The sequence below is a fragment of the Lygodium microphyllum genome, chromosome 7 (assembly GCF_053477565.2).
Source record: "Lygodium microphyllum isolate KBCC chromosome 7, Lygodium_microphyllum_v1.1.10, whole genome shotgun sequence".
Lineage (NCBI taxonomy): Eukaryota > Viridiplantae > Streptophyta > Polypodiopsida > Schizaeales > Lygodiaceae > Lygodium > Lygodium microphyllum.
Genome location: NC_141141.1, coordinates 162,950,684 through 162,974,039, shown reverse-complemented (window position 1 = coordinate 162,974,039; position 23,356 = coordinate 162,950,684). Strand labels below are relative to the sequence as shown.

At 47.9% G+C, this 23,356-nt stretch overlaps 3 non-coding genes and 1 pseudogene across 3 annotated transcripts in view; all 4 read right to left on the bottom strand.

Moving 5' to 3' along the window:
* Positions 1–10,090: 10,090 nt before the first annotated feature.
* On the bottom strand, positions 10,091–12,471 carry LOC148034177 (25S ribosomal RNA; annotated as a pseudogene).
* Positions 12,472–12,712: 241 nt separating this feature from the next.
* Positions 12,713–12,865, bottom strand: LOC148034176 (5.8S ribosomal RNA). The gene has a single exon (XR_015691515.1). It is a non-coding gene; the product is annotated as a 5.8S ribosomal RNA (ribosomal RNA).
* Positions 12,866–13,210: 345 nt separating this feature from the next.
* LOC148034175 (18S ribosomal RNA) lies at positions 13,211–15,016 on the bottom strand. Its single transcript, XR_015691535.1, has one exon. It is a non-coding gene; the product is annotated as an 18S ribosomal RNA (ribosomal RNA).
* Positions 15,017–22,288: 7,272 nt separating this feature from the next.
* LOC148034174 (25S ribosomal RNA) overlaps positions 22,289–23,356 on the bottom strand; it is a 3,363-nt gene continuing 2,295 nt past the window's right edge. The window contains exon 1 of the ribosomal RNA XR_015691502.1: positions 22,289–23,356. This exon is cut by the window's right edge and continues 2,295 nt beyond it. This is a non-coding gene — a ribosomal RNA (25S ribosomal RNA).

Below are 23,356 nucleotides of genomic sequence, written 5' to 3'. Positions count from 1 at the left end.
ATATATGTAGGTTATTATTACAAATGCTTCCAAAGGAAACAAATTGTCAACTAAGAGAGAGCAAGCAAGACATTACTTGACATCTCTGGGAGGCCTCGATTATGTCAAGATCCATGCAAGTGTCAATGATTGTGTCTTATTTCGTGGGATTCATGAGTTCGCACAAGAGTTTGTTGTTTGTGGCAAATCAAGATACGAAGTGGAAATGAAGTCAATGGATGTGCCTTGTAAGGTTTTGCGACATTTTCCGATTGTTCCACGTATAAAACTTATGTTCAAGTGTAAGTCTATTGGAAAGCTCATGTCATGGCATGCTAGTCATCGTTCAAGTGATAGAAAATGGAGGATCCCTGCAGACACACCGGCATGGCAACATATAGATAATTTGTGGCCCATTTTCAAAGAAGAGCCAAGAAATTTGATATTTGGTTTAGGTATGGATGGAATCAATCCATTTGGCATCAAAAGCACATCATACAGTGTATGGCCAGTGGTATTGGTGAACTATAATATTCCTCCATCCATGGCAATTAAAAAGGGACATGTAATGTTGTCTCTTCTGATTCCTGGAAAGCACAAGGTTAAAAACATGGACATTTACTTAGATCCTTTGATTGAAGAGTTAGAAATGTTATGGAAAGGTATTGAGGTGCAAGATACAAGCGCATCTGCATCCTCTAGAGATTTCACATTGAAGGCCATGTTATTGTGGACCATGCATGAATTTCCAGGATACGGAGAGTGTTCAGGTACATGTATATAACTCTATATTTGAAATTCAAGACTTGAATCAATTGCATTTTATTAATTCACTTGTTTGTTTAGGTTTAACCACATCAGGATATCATGCATGTCCTATTTACGGTCCCTCTCTAGTTTCCTCTAGGCCACTACGTTTAAAGAAGGTTTTCTACGACAATCATCATCGATTTCTTCATATTGACCATCCCAAATATGTTCTCCCTACTAATGGAATGACTCCACAATCTTAACCATTCGAGATTGGAAGGAGAGATGGATTAATGCTGATAACCACCCTCCACTTGGCATGAGTCAGTAAGAAGTGCATTTCTCTCGATTGACTTTAAAGTATTTAGCATGATAAATTATTTACATAATATATTGTTTGTTTGTTAGGTTCTCTATATTTTTTCGTCTTCCGTACTAGACTGAACTCAAGATCGGACCCCATGCACATATTCAAAAATGTTGTATCTACATTACAGGATCACTTGATAGGGGCTCGTGATTCAGTCAATGTAAGGGAGGATTTACGTAACATTGGTTGCATGAGATGAGCCTGGCTACGCATTGGACCCAGAGAAAAGATTGAGCTACCCCATGCACCTTGGATGTTGTCAAATAACGAGGAAAAAATAGTGAAGGAACAAATATGTAGCTTTCGAACACCCACAGGATCTATGAGATGTCTCAAGGGAGCCTTCATAAAGAAAAAGAAAAGAGGTGTGGAGCAACTATTTGATTTAAAGTCCCACGATTGGCACAAAATGATTCAAGTAAGGGTATATCTAACCATGAATATAGTAATTAGTGGAGTAACTATGTGTAAACTTTGGGGTATGATGACTTTTTCCTCAACTAATCATTTGATCTATGAATATTGTTTACATTCAGTTCGTACTTCCTACTAGCATATCCCATTGTGTATCCAGAGATGTATGTGATATCATTTATAAGATGGGAGAGCTTGTGAGGTGTGTATACATTGTATTTTTTCATTATATATCTTTGAATTTCTACACAAAAATAAACAATTCTCAAATACATCCTGACAAATACGTGAGCTCAAAGGAAATTGATCCAAATACATTGCAAGATGCTCGAGTATTATCTGTTGAGGTGGTTTGTTTGGTGGAGGAAATTTTTCCTCGATCCATTTTGACTACTCAATTACATTTACTCGTACATTTGATTGATGAGATCGCACTTTGTGGGGTAGTTCATGAAAGGTGGATGTTTTTTCTTGAGCGCCTCATGAAAACCTTGAAAGATTTTGTGAGGCAAAAAGCACGGCTTGAGGGAAGCATGGCTGAGGGTTGGTTAGTGCAATCATCCCTTGTTTATATCTCTGAATATCTTGCTGAAGTAGACCCCTCTCAACCACGACTATGGAAAGATGATGAAGACTTGAGGATGATCTCTATAATACCTCAAGGAAAAGGAATGAGTCAACTGCTAACAAAAGAAGAACTTCCTAAGTTAAATAGTTTTTACGTGCTCAATAGTGATGTAATGAGCAAATGGGTGACACTATATAATGAAGCAAGGGCAAGAAGTAAAAGCGAAAGACAAGCATTTCGCACCAGATATGGACATAATGTCTCATTTCCAAATCATCTAAATGCGCTTCCACATCATATTGATATAGATTGGTTACATGAGGAAATGGAGAGAATGGAAAAAGAGGAGGAAATTAATATATCTCAAGAAGAGTGGGAATATGCACGAGGTTTCTTATCAAAGGTGAGACATACTATCAATTAATTTGTTTCTATAAGTTATATTTTATATAAATAATTAACATGTTTGATCTTTTATCTTTTACTACTAGTGCACATTATTCAACGCTATTTGGTGTGAGGGTAAACATCTTCGAACTCAACGTATAGATGAAAAGAGAAATACCCAAGATTGTGGTGTCATTGCTCACTTCGAGGATACCAATGGTACCATGGAAGGTTATTGTGGCTTGATCCAAGATATTCTGAAGCTTGACTTTAGACGATTCTTTATATATGTACTGGATGTGAAGTGGTTTAAAGAAGTGGTAACAAATGGTGAGCATTGCACAATCAGACGTTATCCAAGTGGTTTTGTAATCATTGACTCTACAAAATTTCACCAAAACAAGAATGACACATTAGTACTACCTCAACAATGCGAGCAATTATATATGCAAAAGCTAATTTTTTAATATGTATACATGCGATACATATACACAATATAATAAGTATTTAAGTTTTTTGCTTTTGTTTTTCAAATACAGGTTTTGTATCATCCATTGGTAAACAATAATCGATGGTGGTATGTCATCCCTATATCTAATCGTTCAAAACCAATATATAGTAATATTGCTGACATGGAGATAGCAGATGACAATCCAAAAATTAATGATGATGTACATGATGACACCATAATGGATGATATGCGTGATATGGTACAAGATGAACCTCGCGAGGATGTTCAAGGAAACGCAGAAGAAGACAATAATGTGATTGTCAATGATATTGATGATATTATTGAGCAATATAGCAACGCATTTGATAGTGGGATAGACTTATTTGTTTTGTTACCTCTTGGTAACATAGACCTAGAAGTAGATAGTTTAGCGAGGGCTGATCTCATTGAAGATGAGATGGATCATTCACTGTAACATACTTAATTTGCTTAATGATTCAATGTGTATTCTTAATTCTATGGTTTTTATCATGCGCACACGTACATACTCAAGAATCAATAGTCAAGTTTAAAGCTAAATTGAATTTTCCATAATAAAATTTTATCATCTTCAAGTAGAGAAATTACGGGATACATATTGCAATGCTTGCTACTAATTGTATAATAAGGTTTCTGTCGCTTGCTGCTAACTACTTATATGATGCTTGTCAACTGGAGGAACTGCCATTCATTAGAGAGAAATGTAAAAATAATTATTAACTCTGGTTTTTTAATTCAATGATTCAATGTGTATTCTTAATTCTATGGTTTTTATCATGCGCACACGTGCATACTCAAGAATCAATTTCAGGTGGTTAAATAATTATTAACTCTCGCTTTTTTATTATATTAAGTCTAATTTTAGGTGGTTAAATAATTGCACGTCTGGAGGCGCGTCTATATTGGCGTCTATTTACGCGGATATATAGACGCAAAATCTGTGTCTATTTACATGCTCTTTTACACGCACATATAGATGCAATGATAGACGCACCCGACTTTGCGCATCTAACATGCACGTCTATGCCTCATTTTTGTTGTAGTGGACATCCTCGTCGAGGTGTGCAATTAGACACAGTTGCACCAAGAATGGTATGATGAGACTCAAAACTTTGGGGGTCTAAACACATCTCACTATCAAGACGGCCAGACCTAACCCGCTAGACCTAACCTATGACCACTGACTCAATTACAGATGTGGAAACATGGTCTTAATGACTCAACGATGATCACCCCCACTGACTCCATTTACGATTGTGGAATGATCCAAACTAGCTGACTAGGAAGAGAAGTAATATTGGAAACACTTCAATTCACCTATCTGCTGACCAGATTTACAATCACAGAATGGAGAATAACCAAGTTAAGACAAGTTGTGTTCACTTGAAATAACTGAAGGTCTTGACAGTATGAGTGTGCAGAAATTATCAGTGGATTGAATAGGCGAGGCGCGTAACTGAACTGGGAGTGTGCCATGCCATGAATGCAAGGGACCATGAAGTGGCACCCTGAGTTTGATGGCCCCAATTGGCCAGATCTGTCAATTCGGTAACATTGTGGATGCGCGAGGTGCGCTGTGATGGCACACCTCCCCTTGAAAGAATTTGGGCCAAGTAAGCCCAAACTTTCTGAATATGGCCCCAATTGGCATGATTTGTCAATCCTTGAATCATCTAGAAAATGAGGCCCCAATTGGCCTGATTTGTCAATCCTTGCTTAAGATAGTAGGTGCATTGTGATGATGCACCTCCCCTTGAAAAAATTTGGGCCAGGTAAACCCAATATTTTTTAGTATGTCGCCGTCTTGCGAAGATGGCATTTCTGGTGGCACATAAAGCGCCCAATAAAGGGGGGTTAGCCGTTCCTTTATACTCGTGGCGACGCGAGTTTCCAGCACTCATCATGGCGCGTTGAGCGCCAAGTAACCAATAACTAGCCATTCTTTTATACTCGTGGCGATGAGAGTTTGCAGCCCATGTAATGACACCTATAGCGCCAAGTGAAAGAGAACTAGCCGTTCCTTTATACTCGTGGCGACGCGAGTTTGCAACCCTTGTAATGACGCATATAGCGCCAAGTGAAAGGGAACTAGCCATTCTTTTAGACTCGTGGCGATGCGAGTTTTGGACTGCTCTCCTGGCAGCTTGCAAATAAGCCATTCTTTTATACTCCTAGTGATGGGAGTTCTTTATCCTTCAAAGTTGTACTCTATTCAAGTACCATATGGTAACCGGATAAATGGCCTTTTGTTTAGGCTCCTAGCACAAGGAGCTTGGTGTATCTTTAGGATAAACTTGACAGTTGCGTTTCTTTATTGTCCCGTGGCAAGGAGTCTTCTACATAAAGTTTACCCAAGTTGTCCGTTTCTTTATCCTCCTAGAACAATGAGTCTTCCACATATTGTGAAGGAAGGTTGTCTGTTTCTTTATCCTCCTGGCACAGGGAGTTTTCAACATAATGTGAAGTAAGGTTGACCATTTCTTTATCCTCCTAGCACAGGGTGTCTTCGAAAGAATCAAATTTAAACCTAGTCGTTTGTTTATCCTCCTGGCTGAAGGAGTCTTCACCCATTATAACATTCTTTCTGGCCACTACTTTATTCTCTTGGCTCAAGGAGTCTTTGAATAGATTATCAATATGCATAGCCATTAGTTTACCCTCCCGACGCAAGGAGCCTTCGAAAAGATGATCAATAAGCATAGCCATTCGTTTATTCTTCCGGCACAAGGAGTATTCAATTTGAAGTATAGCCATTCGTTTATCCTCCTGGTGCAAGGAGCCTTTGAAAAGAATATCAATAAGCATAGCCTTTCATTTACTCTCCCGGCACAAGGAGCCTTCGAAAAGATAATCAATAAGCATAGCCATTCGTTTATCCTCCCGGCGCAAGGAGTCTTGAATTTGAAGTATGGCCCTTCATTTATCCTCCTAGTACAAGGAGCCTTCGAAAAGATTATTAATAACCATAGCCATTCGTTTATCCTCCCAGTGCAAGGAGTCTTCAATATGAGGTGTGGCCATTCGTTTATCCTCCTGGCACCAGGAGCCTTAGAAAAGATTCTCAATAAGCATAGCCATTCCTTTACCCTCCGGGCACAAGGAACATTCGAAAAGATCCTCAATAAGCATAGCCATTCCTTTATCCTCTCGGCGCAAGGAGTCTTCAACATAATCTGTTGGCTGTTCGTTTATCCTCCCGGCATAAGGAATCTTCAACACAAACTATCGCCGTTCATTTATCCTCCCGGCACAAGGAGTCTTCAACACAAACTATGGCCTTTCGTTTATCCTCCTGGCAAAAGGAGTCTTCAACATATGATGTCATGGTTCGTTTATCCTCCCGAGACAAGGAGTCTTCCACATAAACTATGGCCGTTCGTTTATCCTCCCGGAAAAAGGAGTCTTCAACATAAGATGTCATCGTTCGCTTATCCTCCCGGAAAAAGGAGTCTTCAATACTGCCATAATCTGAATGCGATAGCTCGGATTCTGACTCATACTCGTCAAACACGACCATGACCTCCAGGAGCTTAATGATACCATAGGGAGGGTCACCAACCTGCGAACTCACACCCGGCTCCATTTGGCCCCTTTTTCCCTTGAGGGCTTCACCCCATCGCAGCATAACCTGGTCCATGTCGGTCTTCTTTGAGATGTTACAGATCGACTTTGCATGTTCAGCACCCAAATAACTGATCTTCAATACAGGATGTGTACGTTCGTTTATCCTCCCGGAACCAAGAGTCTTCAATACTAGATGTGTCCATTCGTTTATCCTCCCGGCACCAGGAGTCTTCAATACTATCAAAATCTGAAATTGGGGGCTTGGTTTCTAAGTCGACCTCATTAGACACGACCATGGCCTCTGGCAGCTTTATGGGAAGGTCACCAACCCGCGAGTTCGAACCCGACTCCATCTAGCCCCTTGTTCCCTTCAGGGTCTCAGCCCATTCGAGCATAACCTTTGCCATGTCGTTCTTTATGGAAGTAAACAGACCGCTCTCCCATGCTCAACATTGTCTTTCTGATCTGCATCTGACTCATCTTCGTCTGATGTAAGATCTGGATTCTGCTCTGCTTTTTCATCTTCTACTTCTTTTTCTTCTACTGAACTGGACTCCAAAGAGTCATCTTCATGTGTTCCTGACTCCGCAGATTCGACTTCCTTATTCTCTCCTTTTACTACTTCTGTAGGTTTTTCATCAATAAAAGACTCCACAGAGTCATCTTCATTAGCACAAAACTGCGAAGAGCCATATCTGGGTTTTCTAGACTCCAACGAGTCACTTTCTTCATCATAAGACTCAAAAGAGTCATCACTGTAATCACTGGAAGTATAGTTGCTTGAGCTCGAACTCGGCTTCCAATGACATTGCTTAGCTTCATCCTGACTTCTGGCCATTCGTTTATCCTCCCGGCTCCAGGAGTCTTCACTATGTGATGTGGCCATTCGTTTATCCTCCCGGCTCAAGGAGTCTTTCGAGATGTCATCATGGAATATGGCCATTCATTTATCCTCTTGGCTCAAGGAGTCTTCATTGCAAGATATGGCCACTTGTTTATCCTCTTGGCTCCACAAGTCCTCAATACATGCTCTGGCCATTCGTTTATCCTCCCAGCTCCAGGAGTCTTCATATGGAAATTCGTCATGCGAGTTCGAACTCGACTCGATGCCATAGGGGGGGTCAAGTGCTAGGAATTGGGCTATAATTGCCTCATCGAGCATATTGCATTCTTCCAGTATCATGCCATCTGATAATAGAAGCGACTCTGAGGTCGTCTTTTCTTCAGCCCAGTCTTCTATCAAGACATCATGAAATAAATAACTAGGCCTACAAGCCAGTGGTAAGCACACTGGAGCTTGTATGGCCACGGTTTCCTTTATACTTGCCCGTGCCATCACGAGTTCTTCAACCTGCTCTTCTGTATCTGAATCCGACCCAGAGGTCGCTTTCCATTCTTCATACTCTTCAATAAGCACTCCATCTACCATGTAACTAGGCATACTAGCCCCTTGTATGTATATTGGAGGCTCGTTGGCCATGGTTTCATTTATACTTGTCTGTTCCATCACGAGTTCTTCATATTGATCATTTATATATGGCCCACTGGACACTTTTGGTTCATCTTGACACAGCCTTTGATCATAATTTGGTTCGCCACTCTGGCTTTCAACTCTCCAATATTGTTGCTCATGGTTTTCTTCTTCTTTAATAATCGTTTTCTCATCTTCAACATCTGATTCCTTATATGTTGAATCCATACTACCAAGTTGTAATTGGACAGTTTCCTGAGTTTGTCAATTGTGCACTGCCAGTGCTTACTTCATCCTTTCTACCATCTGAGGTAGCATTCTTTGTTGTTCGGGAGTCAATTGGCCATCTGATATCATCTGTTCAGCCATGGCTATGTGGCATTGTGTTGCAGACAAAAACTCTTGATCATTCGATAGATCTTTTGCACTGCTTTCACTTTTTGATTCACTTTCTGACTCAAAATCCCTATCTGAATTGTGCATAGCAGCACACGGCCTTTCTGACTCACTTTTTGACTCATATTCATTGTCTGAATTGTACATATCAGCACATTGTATAGGTTGACATGCGGGAGGTGTCTTTGTTGGAACTAAATCATCTGGCATACCCCCCTACGCGATGATTTCACCATATTGTTTGTCATTGACTACTCAAAGACACATTTTTGTTAGAAGTTGTGTGTCCTTAACGAGCTTCAATTTGCCTTGTGTGTCCTTGACAAGCTTCAATTTGCCTTGAAAATCTTTTTCTTCTTTCTTTGACAGAACATGGCCGTTTTGCAACGATTGTATTTTCGTTGACCAAAGAATTCGTTTTTCATCCTCATTTTTGAACTAATGGGTCAAAATCTTGTATTTTTCAGCATAAAAATTCTCAATTTGCTGTTTTTCGGCCTCATTTTGGGCCCTATCCACTCTTTTGTGCTCATTTTTCACTTTTCTAGCACCTATCTTCTTTTTACCCATCGTACTTTGACCAGGCTCACTCACACGGGGGTCATTATGCACCAGCCAAGGAGTTTGCTCTGATACCAAGTGTGACGACACTCCCCTGGAGCCGTCATGGGGTAGGCAACGCCCACCCCGTGGAGCCCTCCTCATGAGGGATCACCCTCTAATCAGTGGCCCCACAGCAGTGCGGAAGCGTTTTTCAAGGTAACTCGGGACGCAACACGTAACATGTCATGGGCAGCAGAAGGTAACACATAACGGGCAAGGTAACATGACACGGAAATGAGGTAACGTGATATGTATATTATGAAGTGCAATGGAGGCACGAGAATAATTACCAGAAGCCAAAAATGCTTGAGGGACGAGAAATCACATGTAGAGGGTGGACGCTATCAAAGTGCATACCACGATGCCATCATGTGGGTGAGGGAGGACTACTACCCTCATAAGTGCAATCGGCTCCAACTGCAAGGCGTACCTACAAAGCTCAAAATTGTTTTCGGGGGGGGAGGGCGCGTCACATTGCGTCTTCATGGCTTGTTGAGGGGAGGGGGGGCTGAATTTCGGAGGGGGGGGAGGGTGCGTCGCGACATAATGTGGTGTATGTTGAGGGGTGAAGGGGGGGGGGGCGAATTTTGGAGGGGGGAGGGCCGAATTTTGGAGGGACAGTGGGGGGGGGGGGGGGGGGGAGGGAGACCCGTCATGGTGGGTGTGTGTGTGTGTGCTGAGGGGAGGGGGATGTCATGTTATGTTGGGGAGGGGGAGGGGGAGGGGGCCGCATCGCGTCGCATCGTGTCATGGGGGGGAATGTCATGTTATGTTGTGGAGGGGGAGGGGAGCGTGTCACATTGTGTCATCGCGTCGTGTCGTGTCATGGGGCGGGGATGTCATGTTATGTTGGGGAGGGCGAGGGGGGCATGTCGCGCCGTGTTCTGTCATGGGGGGGGGGGGATGTCATATTATGTTGGGGAGGGGGAGATGGAGGGGGAGGGGGAATGCCATGTTATGTTGGAGAGGGGGAGGGGGGCCCGTTGCGTCGTGTCATGTCATGGGGGGGGATGTCATGTTATGTTGGGGAGGGGGAAGGAGGCATGTCGCGTTGTGTCGTGTCATGGGGGGGGATGTCATGTTATGTTGGGGAGGGGGAAAAATAGGTGCGGCGGTGGGCTGAATCTCACTGGATCATAGCAGCAAGGCTACTCTGCCACTTACAATACTCATGCACATATTTAAGTCATCTACAAAGGATTCATCTCCCCGGTCATTTAGAATTTTCATTCAGAGTCCTCGAGGTGACCACTTCCAGCACCTCGAGGGAGACTCTCGACACATGCTCTCGGGACGCCCAAGCGCCCCTACTATCAGTCGGGGGGAGTAGAGAGCATGGCATCTAGCATGGATTCTGACTTAGAGGCATTCACTCATAATCCTACACAAGGTAGCTTCGCGCCACTGGCTTTTCAACCAAGCACAATGACTAATTATATGAATCAATGGTTCCTCTTGTACTAAGTTGAATTACTATTGCGGAACCGCTCATCAGTAGGGTAAAACTAATCTCTCTCATGACGGTCTAAACCTAGCTCACGTTCCCTATTGGTGGGTGAACAATCCAACACTTGGCGAATTCTGCTTCGCAATGATAGGAAGAGCCGACATCAAAGGATCAAAAAGCAATGTCGCTATGAACGCTTGACTGCCACAAGACAGTTATCCCTGTGGTAACTTTTCTGACACCTCTAGCTTCAAATTCCAAAACACTAAAGGATCGATAAGCCATGCTTTCACAGTTTGTATTCGTACTAAAAGTCAACATTAAATGATCTTTTACCCCTTTGTTCCACACGAGATTTCTGTTCTCGTTGAGCTCATCTTAGGACACCTGCATTATCTTTTTAGAGATGTGCCGCCCCAACCAAACTCCCCACCTGGCAATGTCTTCTGCCTAGATCAGCAGAGCCAACGCACCTTAAGACCAGAAGTAGTGGCCGAGCCCCACCTCCACCTCATGGAGTAAGTAAAATAACGTTAAAAGTAGTGGTATTTCACTTGTGCCAAGTTCTCATTTGAATATTTGCTACTACCACCAAGATCTGCACTGGGGGCCATTTCATTCAGGCTTGCGCCCAGAGCTGCGCCATGACCCCCATGCCCTCCTACTCATCGAGGCCTTCCACTCACCCCGATGGCCGGGTATAGGTCGCGCGCTTTAGCGCCATCCATTTTCGGGGCTAGTTGATTCAGCAGGTGAGTTGTTACACACTTCTTAGTGGATTTCGACTTCCATGACCACCATCATGCTATCTTAATCAATCAACACCCTTTGTGGGATCTAGGTTAGCGCATAGTTCGGCACCGTAACTCGGCTTTCAGTTCATCCCACATCGCCAATTCTGCTTACCAAAAATGGCCCACTTAGAGTTCGCATTCCGCGCCAGGGTTCAACAGAGCAACCTCGGCCGCTTACCTATTTAAAGTTTGAGAATAGGTCGAGGGTGTTTCACCCCTGATGCCTCTAATCATTCGCTTTACTTGATAAAACTGTGAGGAGCTCCAGCTATCTTGAGGGAAACTTCGGAGGGAACCAGCTACTAGATGGTTCGATTAGTCTTTCGTTCCTATACCCAAGCCTGACAAACGATTTGCATGTCAGTATCGCTACGAGTCTCCACTAGAGTTTTCTCTGCCTTCGCCCTGCTCAGGCATAGTTCACTATCTTTCGGGTCCCAGCAGGTACGCTCCCACTCAAACCTTTCACAGAAGATCATGGTCGATTAATGGTGCACCCCATGAAGGGGATCCCACCTGTCAAGTTCCTTGTGCCTCCATGCGTTTGCCACCCACCGGCTCGTGTACATTTTAGAATCCTTGGTCTGTATTTCAAGACAGGTCGGATGGAAAGCCCAGAGTGCCAACGTCCTAAGCATGTAGGTGCAGAGCCTACCACAAGTGGCGCACGCTTTGTTCCTTGACCAACGTGACGACATCGACGATCCATCTAAAGCCCGCTCTTGTCCTGCCACACCGTCCCACACTGACCAGCACCCGGCGTTGAGCGGGGGACTAGTTCGCACCATTCCACATCCGATTGGAGCGCACCCGCGGCCGCCATTCGCTTTCCTCCCAGCAATTTTAATCACTTTTTAACTCTCTTTTCAAATTCATTTTCATCTTTCCCTTGCGGTACTTGTTCCCTATCAGTCTCTTGCCCATATTTAGCCTTGGATGGAATTTACCACCCACTTTGGGCTGCATTCCCAAATAGCCTGACTCATCGATGGTGGCTCGTGGAGTGACAGGGTCCGAGCTCGACGGGGCTCTCACCCTCTCTGACGCCCATTTCCAGGGGGACTTGGGCTTGCTCTGCCGCAAAGGCCGCCTCTGCAAGCTACAATTCGCATGACAAAGCCATGCGATTTCCAAGCTGGGCTCTATCTGGTTCGCTCACAATAGCTACTAGGCAAATCCTGGTTAGTTTATTCTCCTCCGCTTATTGTTATGCTTAAGCCTTGCCTAATTTGAGGTCGAAGTTGCGTTTTGGGTCACCGAGGGCAAGCCCTGGCTCCGAAGAGCCCGATCTGACACTTGCACCCCGGAAGAGGTGCCCGCAAATAGCCACCACCTCAACGAGGAGACGAACCACCCTTGCGGAGCAACGTCACCGCACGGTGCTGCCGGTACATTTCAGCCAACCGTGGCATCACGTCGGAGCGTGGACGACCAATTCCACCCTCCCCCGAAGAAGGGGAGAGGGTGTAGAGGAGTTAGGGATGCTCAAGCAGGCATGCCCTTGGACGAGCCCTGGGCGCAAGTTGCGTTCAAAGACTCGATGATTTGTGGAATTCTGAAATTCACACTACGTATCGCATTTTGCTACATTCTTCATTGTTGCAAGAGCCAAGATATTCGTTGCTAAGAGTCGTTGCATTTTGTTTTTCGATCCTCCTGAGGGGAGGAAGCTCAGACAAGACAAGGTTTTTTAAGTTCCTCCTACCACCCTCGCGTGCGGGGAGGAGCAAAGGGTTTATCAAGGTGGCGGCATGGCCAAATGAGTACGACAGAGGGGGATCGCCCCGAGCAAAGGAGAGAGTTCGAAGGCGTCCCTCCTTCCTCCTCCACCCGCACGGTCGAAGGACGACCCCAAATCATAGCCTCCCCCACTGTCGCCTGCCAACTCTGACGAGGGGAGAGAGGATGCCGACCACGCCTCCAAGCGCGATCCCTCACTAACATTCCACGGTTCGCATTGTTCTCATGGATGTGTGTCAATGATCCTTCCGCAGGTCCACCTACGGAAACCTTGTTACGACTTCTCCTTCCTCTAAATCATAAGGCTTAATGAACTTCTCACAACGTCACTGGTGGCAAACCACCAGCGTCGCCGCAATCCAAAAACTTCACCGGACCATTCAATCGGTAGGAGCGATGGGCGGTGTGTACAAAGGGCAGGGACGTAGTCAACATGAGCTGATGACTCGCACTTACTAGGAAGTCCTTGTTGAAGGTCAATAATTGCAAAGATCTATCCCTATCATGATGAAATTTCAAAAGATTACCTAGATCTCTCGACCCAGGTGGTAAACTTGTTGAATTCATCAGCGTAGCGTGCATGCGGCCCAGAACATCTAAGGGCATCACTGACCTGTTATTGCCTCAAACTTCCATGGCCCAGACGGCCATAGTCCCTCTAAGAAGTTGGCCACGAAGAGGATCCTTCGTGTAACTAGTTAGTAGGCTGAGGTCTGGTTCGTTAACGGAATTAACCAGACAAATCACTCCACCAACTAAGAACGGCCATGCACCACCACCCATAGAATCAAGAAAGAGTTCTCAATCTGTCAATCCTTACTATGTCTGGACCTAGTAAGTTTCCCCGTGCTGAGTCAAATTAAGTCGCAGACTCCACTCCTAGTGGTGCCCTTCCGTCAATTCCTTTAAGTTTCAGCCTTGTGACCATACTCCCCCCGGAACCCAAAAACTTTGATTTCTCATAAGGTGCTCGCGAAGTCATCAAAATAACATCCGCCAATCCCTAGTTGGAATCGTTTATGGTTGAGACTAGGATGGTCGTCTTTGAGCCCCCAAATTTCGTTCTTGATTAATGAAAACATCCTTGGCAAATGCTTTTGCAGTAGTTCATCTTTCATAAATCCAAGAATTTCACCTCTGACAATGAAAGACGAATGCCCCCAACTATCCCTATTAATCATTACTCTGGTCCCGAAGACCAACACAATAAAACCAGATTCCTATCGTGTTATTCCATGCTAATGTATTCAGAGCATAGGCTTGCTTTGGGCACTCTAATTTTTTCAAAATAACATCACTGAATCCACTTCCTAGCCAATTAAGTCCAGGAGCACGTCTCCGACAGAAAGGGCGGGGCGATCAGTGCACACCAAAGGAGGCAGACGGCACGCTTTGCCCCGAGATCCAACTACGAGCTTTTTAACTGCAACAAGTTAAATATACACTATTGGAACTGGAATTATGGTGGCTACTGGCACTAGACTTTCCCTTGAATGGATCCTCGTTAAGGGATTTAGATTATACTCATTCCAATTACCATATTGGTAAAAGCCCAGTATTGTTATTTATTGTCACTACCTCCTCGTGTCGGGATTGGGTAATTTGCGCACCTGCTGCCTTCCTTGGATGTGGTATCCATTTCTTAGGCTCCCTCTCCAGAATCGAACCCTAATTCTCCGTCACCCGTCACCACCATGGTAGGCCTCTATCCTATCATCGAAAGTTGATAGGGCAAAAATTGGAATGAAGCATCGCCGGCTGAGGCCGTGCAATTCGAGAAGTTATCCTAATTCACCGCATTACCGGGCAAGCCCGCATCTGCCTTTTATCTAATAAATGCATCCCTTTCAGAAGTCGGGAGTTGGTGCACGTATTAGCTCTAGAATTACTACGGTTATTCGAGTAGCAAGGTACCATCAAAGAAACTATAACTGATTTAATGAGCCATTCGCAGTTTCACAGTACAAGAGAGTTTATACTTACACATGCATGGCTTAATCTTTGAGACAAGCATATGACTACTAGGGCAGGATCAACCAGGTAGCTATCTTTCATCACACAAGCAGCACCACTGCTGCTGTGCGTTCCGACTCCAGATCAAGTGTGGCTGTGGGGCAAAAAGGCACGACCTCATCACCAATGTGCTATTCTTGATGTAAAGAGAAAGAGGGCAGGAGCACGAAGGCTTGAGAGTTTACGGGGAGAAAAAGAAAACGAAAAATGGGGATGGGATCAGGGCATGCTTTTGTCTCCCACCGTGGACAAAGCCACACACGAGCATGTGCATTGGCCATCACCACCACCATGCACGAGTCATGCTCCGCGTTGTCTTGTCTGCCACATTTCGAGCTTGTGTCGAGTCAAAAGACGATGGAGACGCTCATGCATTCCATTGTTTCGCATCAACAAGAGCCCATCAAGAGGTGCACTCAACCCCACTGGGAACAAGCCCCGCGGATGAAGCAGCACCTCGATCATATCGTTCCATCGGTTTCGATCCATTTGTATCGAGACAAGCCGCACAATATTCACACTGAGATTTTCCATTAGCATTGAGAACCATGGAGCTCGAACACGATCTCGCCACCAATGAGACACGTGTTCAAGGCACCGCACTTCACACCTCACTACCTAGTGGGCACTTGTTGACCGCCACGACACGATGTCCTCGCAAGGATCACCACAAGTCGCTTGAGCCTAACCGTTTGGTGGGGGGTACATGGCATTTGCTCATGAGACACTCCTCGTGCAACAAGACGGATGCGGAGACCATACGCCTCACATCACCCTCCCTTGGATCTCCAAGGAGTGTTTTGATGGAGCAAGCACCAATACCCTTATATGTGCTATGGCGCTGACTTTCTAGTCCCACGGGTCCGCACGTGAAGCCCGCACAAGAAACATGGTCCACAGGCACCTAGCACCGCGTCGCATCTTGGAACACATAACAGAAGCCAACTCGCAAGACATGTTAAGGCGACACGCCATACAGCATGACCCCGTCGCATCGCGTCGCGTCAGGTCACGGGCCATTCATTTATTCTTGCGGCTCCACGAGTCTTCCCTGCGCCTTCTCACGACTCTCCACGGTCCTTCTCATCAGACCCCAGGTACCAGATTTTCCGCTTCTTTACCCCACTCATCGGATCAAAGAGCTCTAGCTTCTTTATACTCGCCAACACCTACGAGTCTTGGCCCTCTTTCCGTGTCGCTTCACACGGCCCCCATCTTTATACTCCCGGATCTAGGAGTGTCCACCCTTCTTTCCCCTTCCAGCCCGGCTTATTTAGCCTCGCCCGAGGTCCACGAGCTCTGGGCCCGGCTTATTTATACTCACCCCACGTCCACAAGTCTTCACACCACCATCCGCCCGGTCCATTGCCCTTCTTAGCTTCACTGCCATCGGCATGGGGTCTTCCTTCCTTCCCCTCTTTCTCGACCCAGCTCAGCTTATTTATACTCACCCCAGGTCCACGAGTCTCGGCACCGTTCTTTATACTCCCAGTGTTAGGAGTCTCTTCCTTCCCCTCTTTGTCCACCCAGCCCGGCTTGTTAATACCCGCCCCAGGTCCACGAGTCTTGGCACCGTTCCTTATACTCCTGGCGTTAGGAGTCTTCTTCCCCTCTCCCAAAATCCACCTCTTCCTTCTCCCAGCCTGGTTTCTTTATACTCGGCCCAAGGTCACGAGTCTCGGCAACCGTTCTTTATACTCCCAGTGTTAGGAGTCTCCCTTCCTTCGGCCCTCTTGGCCTTTGCTCCCGGCCATTCATTTAAGCTCGCGGCTCCACGAGCATTGTGCACCACAAATCTTCTTTTCTCTTCCTCAACTCCTTCCATGCACTCGACCATTCTTTTATACTCGCGACTTAAGGAGTCTTGCATCTTCTAAATCAGCTTTGCCATTCTTTTATACTCGCGGTGTTACGAGTCTTCTCCATGTCATCTCTTCACCTCCTCATCTCCTTCTCCATCTTCATCTTCTTTACTTCAAAAACTTAGGGCCGCAGCCCATTTCCATCTTTTTCTTCATAAAAACTTGGGCCTTTTGCCTGCATCTTTGTTTTCTACTATTTCCACTCCTTCTCACCTCTGCTTTCTTTCACTGTATCCTCTTCTTCTTCTTCAAACAAAGGGCCTTCTTGCCCTAACCAAAACTCTTCAACACAAGCCCGCTTACTTTATACTCCCCGGGTTGAGAGTTGCAAGACCATAGCCTTTTAGCTTCCCTTCACGTGACTTCAGCACCGCAGGTTCTTTTTGACACTCTCTAGTAGCCCCATAACAAGCAGACATAGTCTTTCAGCTCCAAATAATTTAACCCACGGCCATCCATACTCCGCTCCGTTTCGCCTCTTGGCTCATTCTTCAGCTCTTCAAACAGATATCCAATCCGCATCCTCCAACAAGTGGTCTCACCATAAGCCCGCGTTCTTTATCCTCTTGCCAAGTCCGGGAGTCTTCGGCTTTGACTTAAAGGGTTTCATTCAACAGACTAAAAATTCACTCATAGGAGCTCATCCACTCCATCAGATACACCCTCTCATCTCAACCTTGCCCGCGTTGTTTATACTCCTGCTAGGTCCGGGAGTCTTCAAATATATCAACTTTCCTCCTCCTCCTGTACCCGCTTTCTTTATCCTCGCACCAAGGCCACAAGTCTTCTCTCGAGACACTAAGCCCGCAGGCTCCATCTTCAGCTCGCACAGATTTCAAGTCAACTAGGCCGCCCTTGAGCCGTGATGATAAAGAGCTACACAAATTTCTCTGATCTGCTCCAAAATGCACTATCTCTAATCTGCATAAACCCTTCAATCTTATTTTTTGGTGCACCAACAAGATTTGGTCTCATATCATGGCTCTCATAGCCCCAAGAGATCCGTTTTTAGCACAAATGAGCATATCACTTCACTGCCCCTGGTTAGGCATAGATTCAGGTTCAAACAGATCAGCTACATCAGTCTCTTCACAAATGAAGACAAGTTGTGGGTAGTAGCACGAAGCCCTTACCCTGCTTCATTTCCAATGACGGCTCATTTTTTCAATACATGCAACTTGAACAAGCTTGACTTTGACCTCTCGACTTGCTGGACACTCATAGCCTGAAATATTGGCCGACTTGCCTCCACCCATGTTGACCACCCCAGTAGTTGGGTAGGAGGTAGCTCTGATACCAACTGTGGCGTTGACATTCTGATCTCACGGGTCTGCACACGAAACCCGCACAAGAAACATGGCCCACGGGCACCCAACACCGCATCATGTCTTGGAACACGTAGCAGAAGCCAACTCACAAGACATGTCAAGGTGACATGCCATCGCATCACAACATGACCCCATCGCGTCACGTCACGGGCCGTTATGCCCCATGATATCCCTCCTGCATTGTGGTTTGCTCACAACACACGTAACGAGATTTTCTAACTCGCACAAGGGTAACTTGGCACTTGGATTCGCCGGATCACGCCACTGAAGAGTTCCGGGCTCACAAGGATCCACACTCAATCATCTTAGAATATGGCGCCACGGGGGCGATACGGTTCACAACCCACCTTTCCTCATAAGAAGTCATGGTGACTCAAACTTGGAACACGGGGCGCGGCTGCCTCACTCAAAATGAGAACCCTGCATGCCGGGAGTCTAAAACAATGGTTTCTCCACGAGGCACGGCCTACATGGAGGAGGTGGGGAGACATGGGTTGCCCAAGCCTCACACTCCCTTCGCTCATAGGTGCAATCAACTCCAACATCAAGCCATACCTACAAAGCCCGAAATTGTTTTCTGGGGGGGGAGGGCGCGTCGCGTCCCGTCGTCATGGGGACTTGAGGGGAGGCGGGGCCAAATTTTGGAGGGGGGGCGAGGGCGCGTCGCGACATGGTGTGGTGTGTGTTGAGGGGGGAGGGGAGCATCAAATTTTGGAGGGGGGGAGGGGGGGCCGAATTTCGGGGGTGGGGGGGCCGAATTTCAGGGGTGGCCGAATTTCATATCATGTTGGGGAGGGGGAAGGGGGCGCGTCACATTGTGTTGTGTCATGGGGGGGCGGGCAAGGGGGGGTGTCATGTTATGTTGGGGAGGGGGACGGGGGCGCATCACGTCTTGTCGTGTCGTGGGGGGGAGGGGGGGGATGTCATGTTATGTTGGGGAGGGGGAGGGGGGCACGTCACGTCGTGTTGTGTCATGGGGGGGAGGGGGGGATGTCATGTTATGTTGGGGAGGGGGAGGGGGCATGGCACGTCGCGTTGTGTCATGGGTTGGGGATGTCGTGTTATGTTGGGGAGGAGGAGGGGGGTGCGGCACGTCGTGTCGTGTCATGGAGGGGGTAGGGGAGGGGGGGATGTCATGTTATGTTGGGGAGGGGGAGGGGGCATTGTGTCATGTCATGGGAAGGGAGGGGATGTCATGTTATGTTGGGGAGGGGGAGGGGGGCGCGTTGCTTCGTGTTGTGTCATGGGGGGGGGAAGTGGGGGATGTCATGTTATGTTGGGGAGGGGGCGTATGTCATGTTATGTTGGGGAGGGGGAGGGGGGCATGTCACGTCGTGTCACGTCCTGTCATGGGGGGGGATGTCATGTTATGTTGGGGAGGGGGAGAAGGGCGCATCGCATTGTGTCGTGTCATGGGGGGGATGTCATGTTATGTTGGGGTGGGGGAGGGGGGCGCAGCGTCGTGTTGGTTGATGTTATGTCATGGCACCCAAACCCCTCCCACCATGGCATGGCACCAACCAACCCCCCAAAAAAAAAAACCCACTCCCCCAAAGTCTCCCCCCCTCCCCCGAAAAAAACCCCACTCCAACCAAGTCCCCCCTTCCCCCCACAACATGGAAACCCCCTGAAAAAACCTCGCTCCATCCATCCCACCCCACCTCACCTCAAAAAACCCCGCTCAACCCACCTCAACCCCCCACACTACAGCACACCCTCATCCCTCCCCCCACCTCTCAAAAAACCCCCAACCCTTCCCCACCTCACCTCATCCCACCCCACCCCACCTCGTCTCACCCCCCAATGACATGGTGCACCTTCCCTCCCTAAGAAAACCCCGCTTCACCCAACCCCCTACCCCCCATGACATGGCACAACCCCACCCCACCTTACCCCCCACGACACGGCACACCCTCATCCCCCCCCCCCAACCTCTCAAAAAACCCCCCATCCCACCCCACCTCACCTCAACTCGAAAAACCCCCACTCAACACACCCCACCTCACCCCCCCAAAAAAAAACCCCACTCCACTCCACCCTACCTCCCCCCCTCCCCACCTCACCTCACCTCACACCACCCCACCCCACCTCACCTCACCCCCCATGACATGGCACACCTTCCCCCCCTAAGAAAACCCCGCTCCACCCAACCCCCCGCACCCTCCTAAGACATGGCACAATCCCCCTTCCCCCAAAAAAAAACTTGCTCCATCCATCCCACCCCACCCCACGTCACCTCAAAAAACCCTACTCAACCCACCTCACCCCCCACAACACATCACACCCTCATTCCCCCCCCTCCCCACCCCACCTCACCTCACCTCAAAAAGCCCTCCTCAACCCACCCCACCTCACCCCCCCAAAAAACTTCACTCCACCATAAACCCCCCTCCCACCTCACCTCACCTCACCTCACACAACCCGACCTCACCTCACCCCCCACAACATGGTGCACCTTCCCGCTAAGAAAACCCTACTCCACCCAACCCCCTTCCCTCCCCCCCCAAAACACCTCGCACCACCCAACCCCGCCCCACCTCAGCTCACCCCCCCACGACATCGTTCACCTTTCGCCTTAGAAAACCCCGCTCCACCCAACCCCCCGCCCCGCCCCCAAAAAAAAAAACCCCACTCTTCCCAATTCCGTCCTCCCCAAAAAAAAAACCCCACTCCACCCAAGTCCATTCCACCCCCCCAGAAAAAAAAGCCACTCCACCCAAGGCTCCCTTCCCCCCCCCCCCCCCAGACATGGAAACCCCACGAAACCCCCCCCCCCCACACCATGGCACAACCCCACCCCCCAAGACATGGAAACCCCATGAAACCCCCCCCCCACACCATGGCACAACCCCACCCCACCTCTCCTCCCCACATCACGGCACACCCTCATCCCCCCCACCTCTCAAAAAACCCCCCCACCCCACCCCACCTCACCTCTAAAAACCCCGCTCAACCCACCCCACCTCACCCCCCCACGACACGACACACCTTCCCCCCTAAGAAAACACTGCTCCACCCAGCCCCCCTCTCCCCATGACATGGCACAATCCCCCCCTCCCCCCAACGACATGGCACAACCTCCCCCCCCATGACATGGCAACCCTTTGAAAAAACCCCACTCCAACGATTCCACCCCACCTCACATCAAAAAACCCCACTCAACCCGCACCCCACCTCACCCCCCCACGACATGGCACGCCCTCATCCCCCCCCTGGCCTCTCAAAAACACCCTACCCAACCCCACCTCACCCCCCACCTCGAAAAACCCCGCTCCATCCACACCACCCCACCCCACCTCAAAAAACCCAGCTCAACCCACCCCACCTCACCTCACCCCCCCACAACACGGCACACCCCCCCACCCCACCTCACCCCCCCATGACACGGCGCATCCGCCCCCACCACCCCACCTCAAAAAACCCCACTCCATCCAGACCACCCCACCACACCTCAAAAAACCCCACTCAACCCACCCCACCTCACCTCACCCGCCCCCCATGACACGGCACACCCCCCCACCCCACCTCATCCCCCCACGACACGGCGCATCCCCCCCGCACCCCACCTCGAGAAACTCTGCTCCATCCACACATCTCATCCCCCCACGACACGGCACATCCCCCCCCACCCCACCTCGAAAAACCCCGCTCCATCCACACCACCCCACCACACCTCAAAAAACCCCGCTCAACCCACCCCACCTCACCTCACCCCCCCCCCATGACATGGCACACCCCCCACCCCACCTCGCGCACACAAAGGCAACGAGGTACAAAAGATCAAGTCATAGAATCCACATTGCGAAGGGCACATGTCCACGTGAAGACGAGAACCCCACGCACGTGGAGGCAACGCACAAAAGATCCGAGTTTCTACAATCCATGCCACAGCGGGGCGGACTTGAAATGCCACGAATGCTAACAAGGAGAGACAAGCACAAAAACCGCACTAACGCAAGCAAGCCAAGGTAGGGAATGTGAAGAGAAGGCGATCAAACCACCCACATGAGTTAGGCTAGATTGGGTGCACGGTGTGCGTGAGGACTTGGGAGCATGCCATGACACACAAGGACCGAGGCCAAGAAAACCCCGTCCAACCGAGCGAAAGGGGGACAAATCAGTGCGGCGGCGAGCTGAATCTTAGTGGATCGTAACAACAAGGCTACTCTGCCACTTACAATATCCGGCCACATATTTAAGTCATCTGCAAAGGATTCATCTCCCCGATCATTCGGAATTTCCATTCAGAGTCCTCGAGGCGACCACTTCCGGCACCTCGAGGGAGACTCTCGACACATGCTCTCAGGGACGCACAAGTGCCCCTACTATCAGTCGGGTAACAACCGAGGAGGTAGAGAACGTCGTGTCTAGCATGGATTCTAACTTAGAGGCATTCAATCATAATCCTACACATGGTAGCTTCACGCAATTGGCTTTTCAACCAAGCGCAATGACCAATTATGTGAATCAACAGTTCCTCTTGTACTAAGTTGAATTACTATTGTGGCACTGCTTATCAGTAGGATAAAACTAACCTGTCTCACGATGGTCTAAACCCAGCTCATGTTTGCTATTGGTGGGTGAAAAATCCAACACATGGCGAATTCTACTTTGCAATGATAGGAAGAGCCGACATCGAAGGATCAAAAAGCAACGTCACTATGAACGCTTGACTGCCACAAGATAGTTATCCCTATGGTAACTTTTCTGACACCTCTAGCTTCAAATTTCGAAACACTAAAGGATCGATAGGCCATGCTTTCACAGTTTGTATTCGTACTGAAAATCAAAATCAAATGAGCTTTTACCCTTTTGTTCCACACGAGATTTCTGTTCTTGTTGAGCTCATCTTAGGACACTTGTGTTATCTTTTAATAGATGTGCCGCCCCAGCCAAACTCCCCACCTGACAATGTGTTCCACCTGGATCGGCACACAAGGACGCCTTAAGACTAGAAGCAGGGGCCGAGCCCCGCCTCCACCTCATGGAGTGAGTAAAATAACGTTAAAAGTAGTGGTATTTCACTTGCGCCAAAGGCTCCCACTTATTCTACACCTCTCAAGTCATTTCACAAAGTCGGACTAGAGTCAAGCTCAACAGGTTCTTCCGCTGATTCTTCCAAGCCCGTTTCCTTGGCTATGGTTTTGCTAGATAGTAGATAGGGACAGTGGGAATCTCGT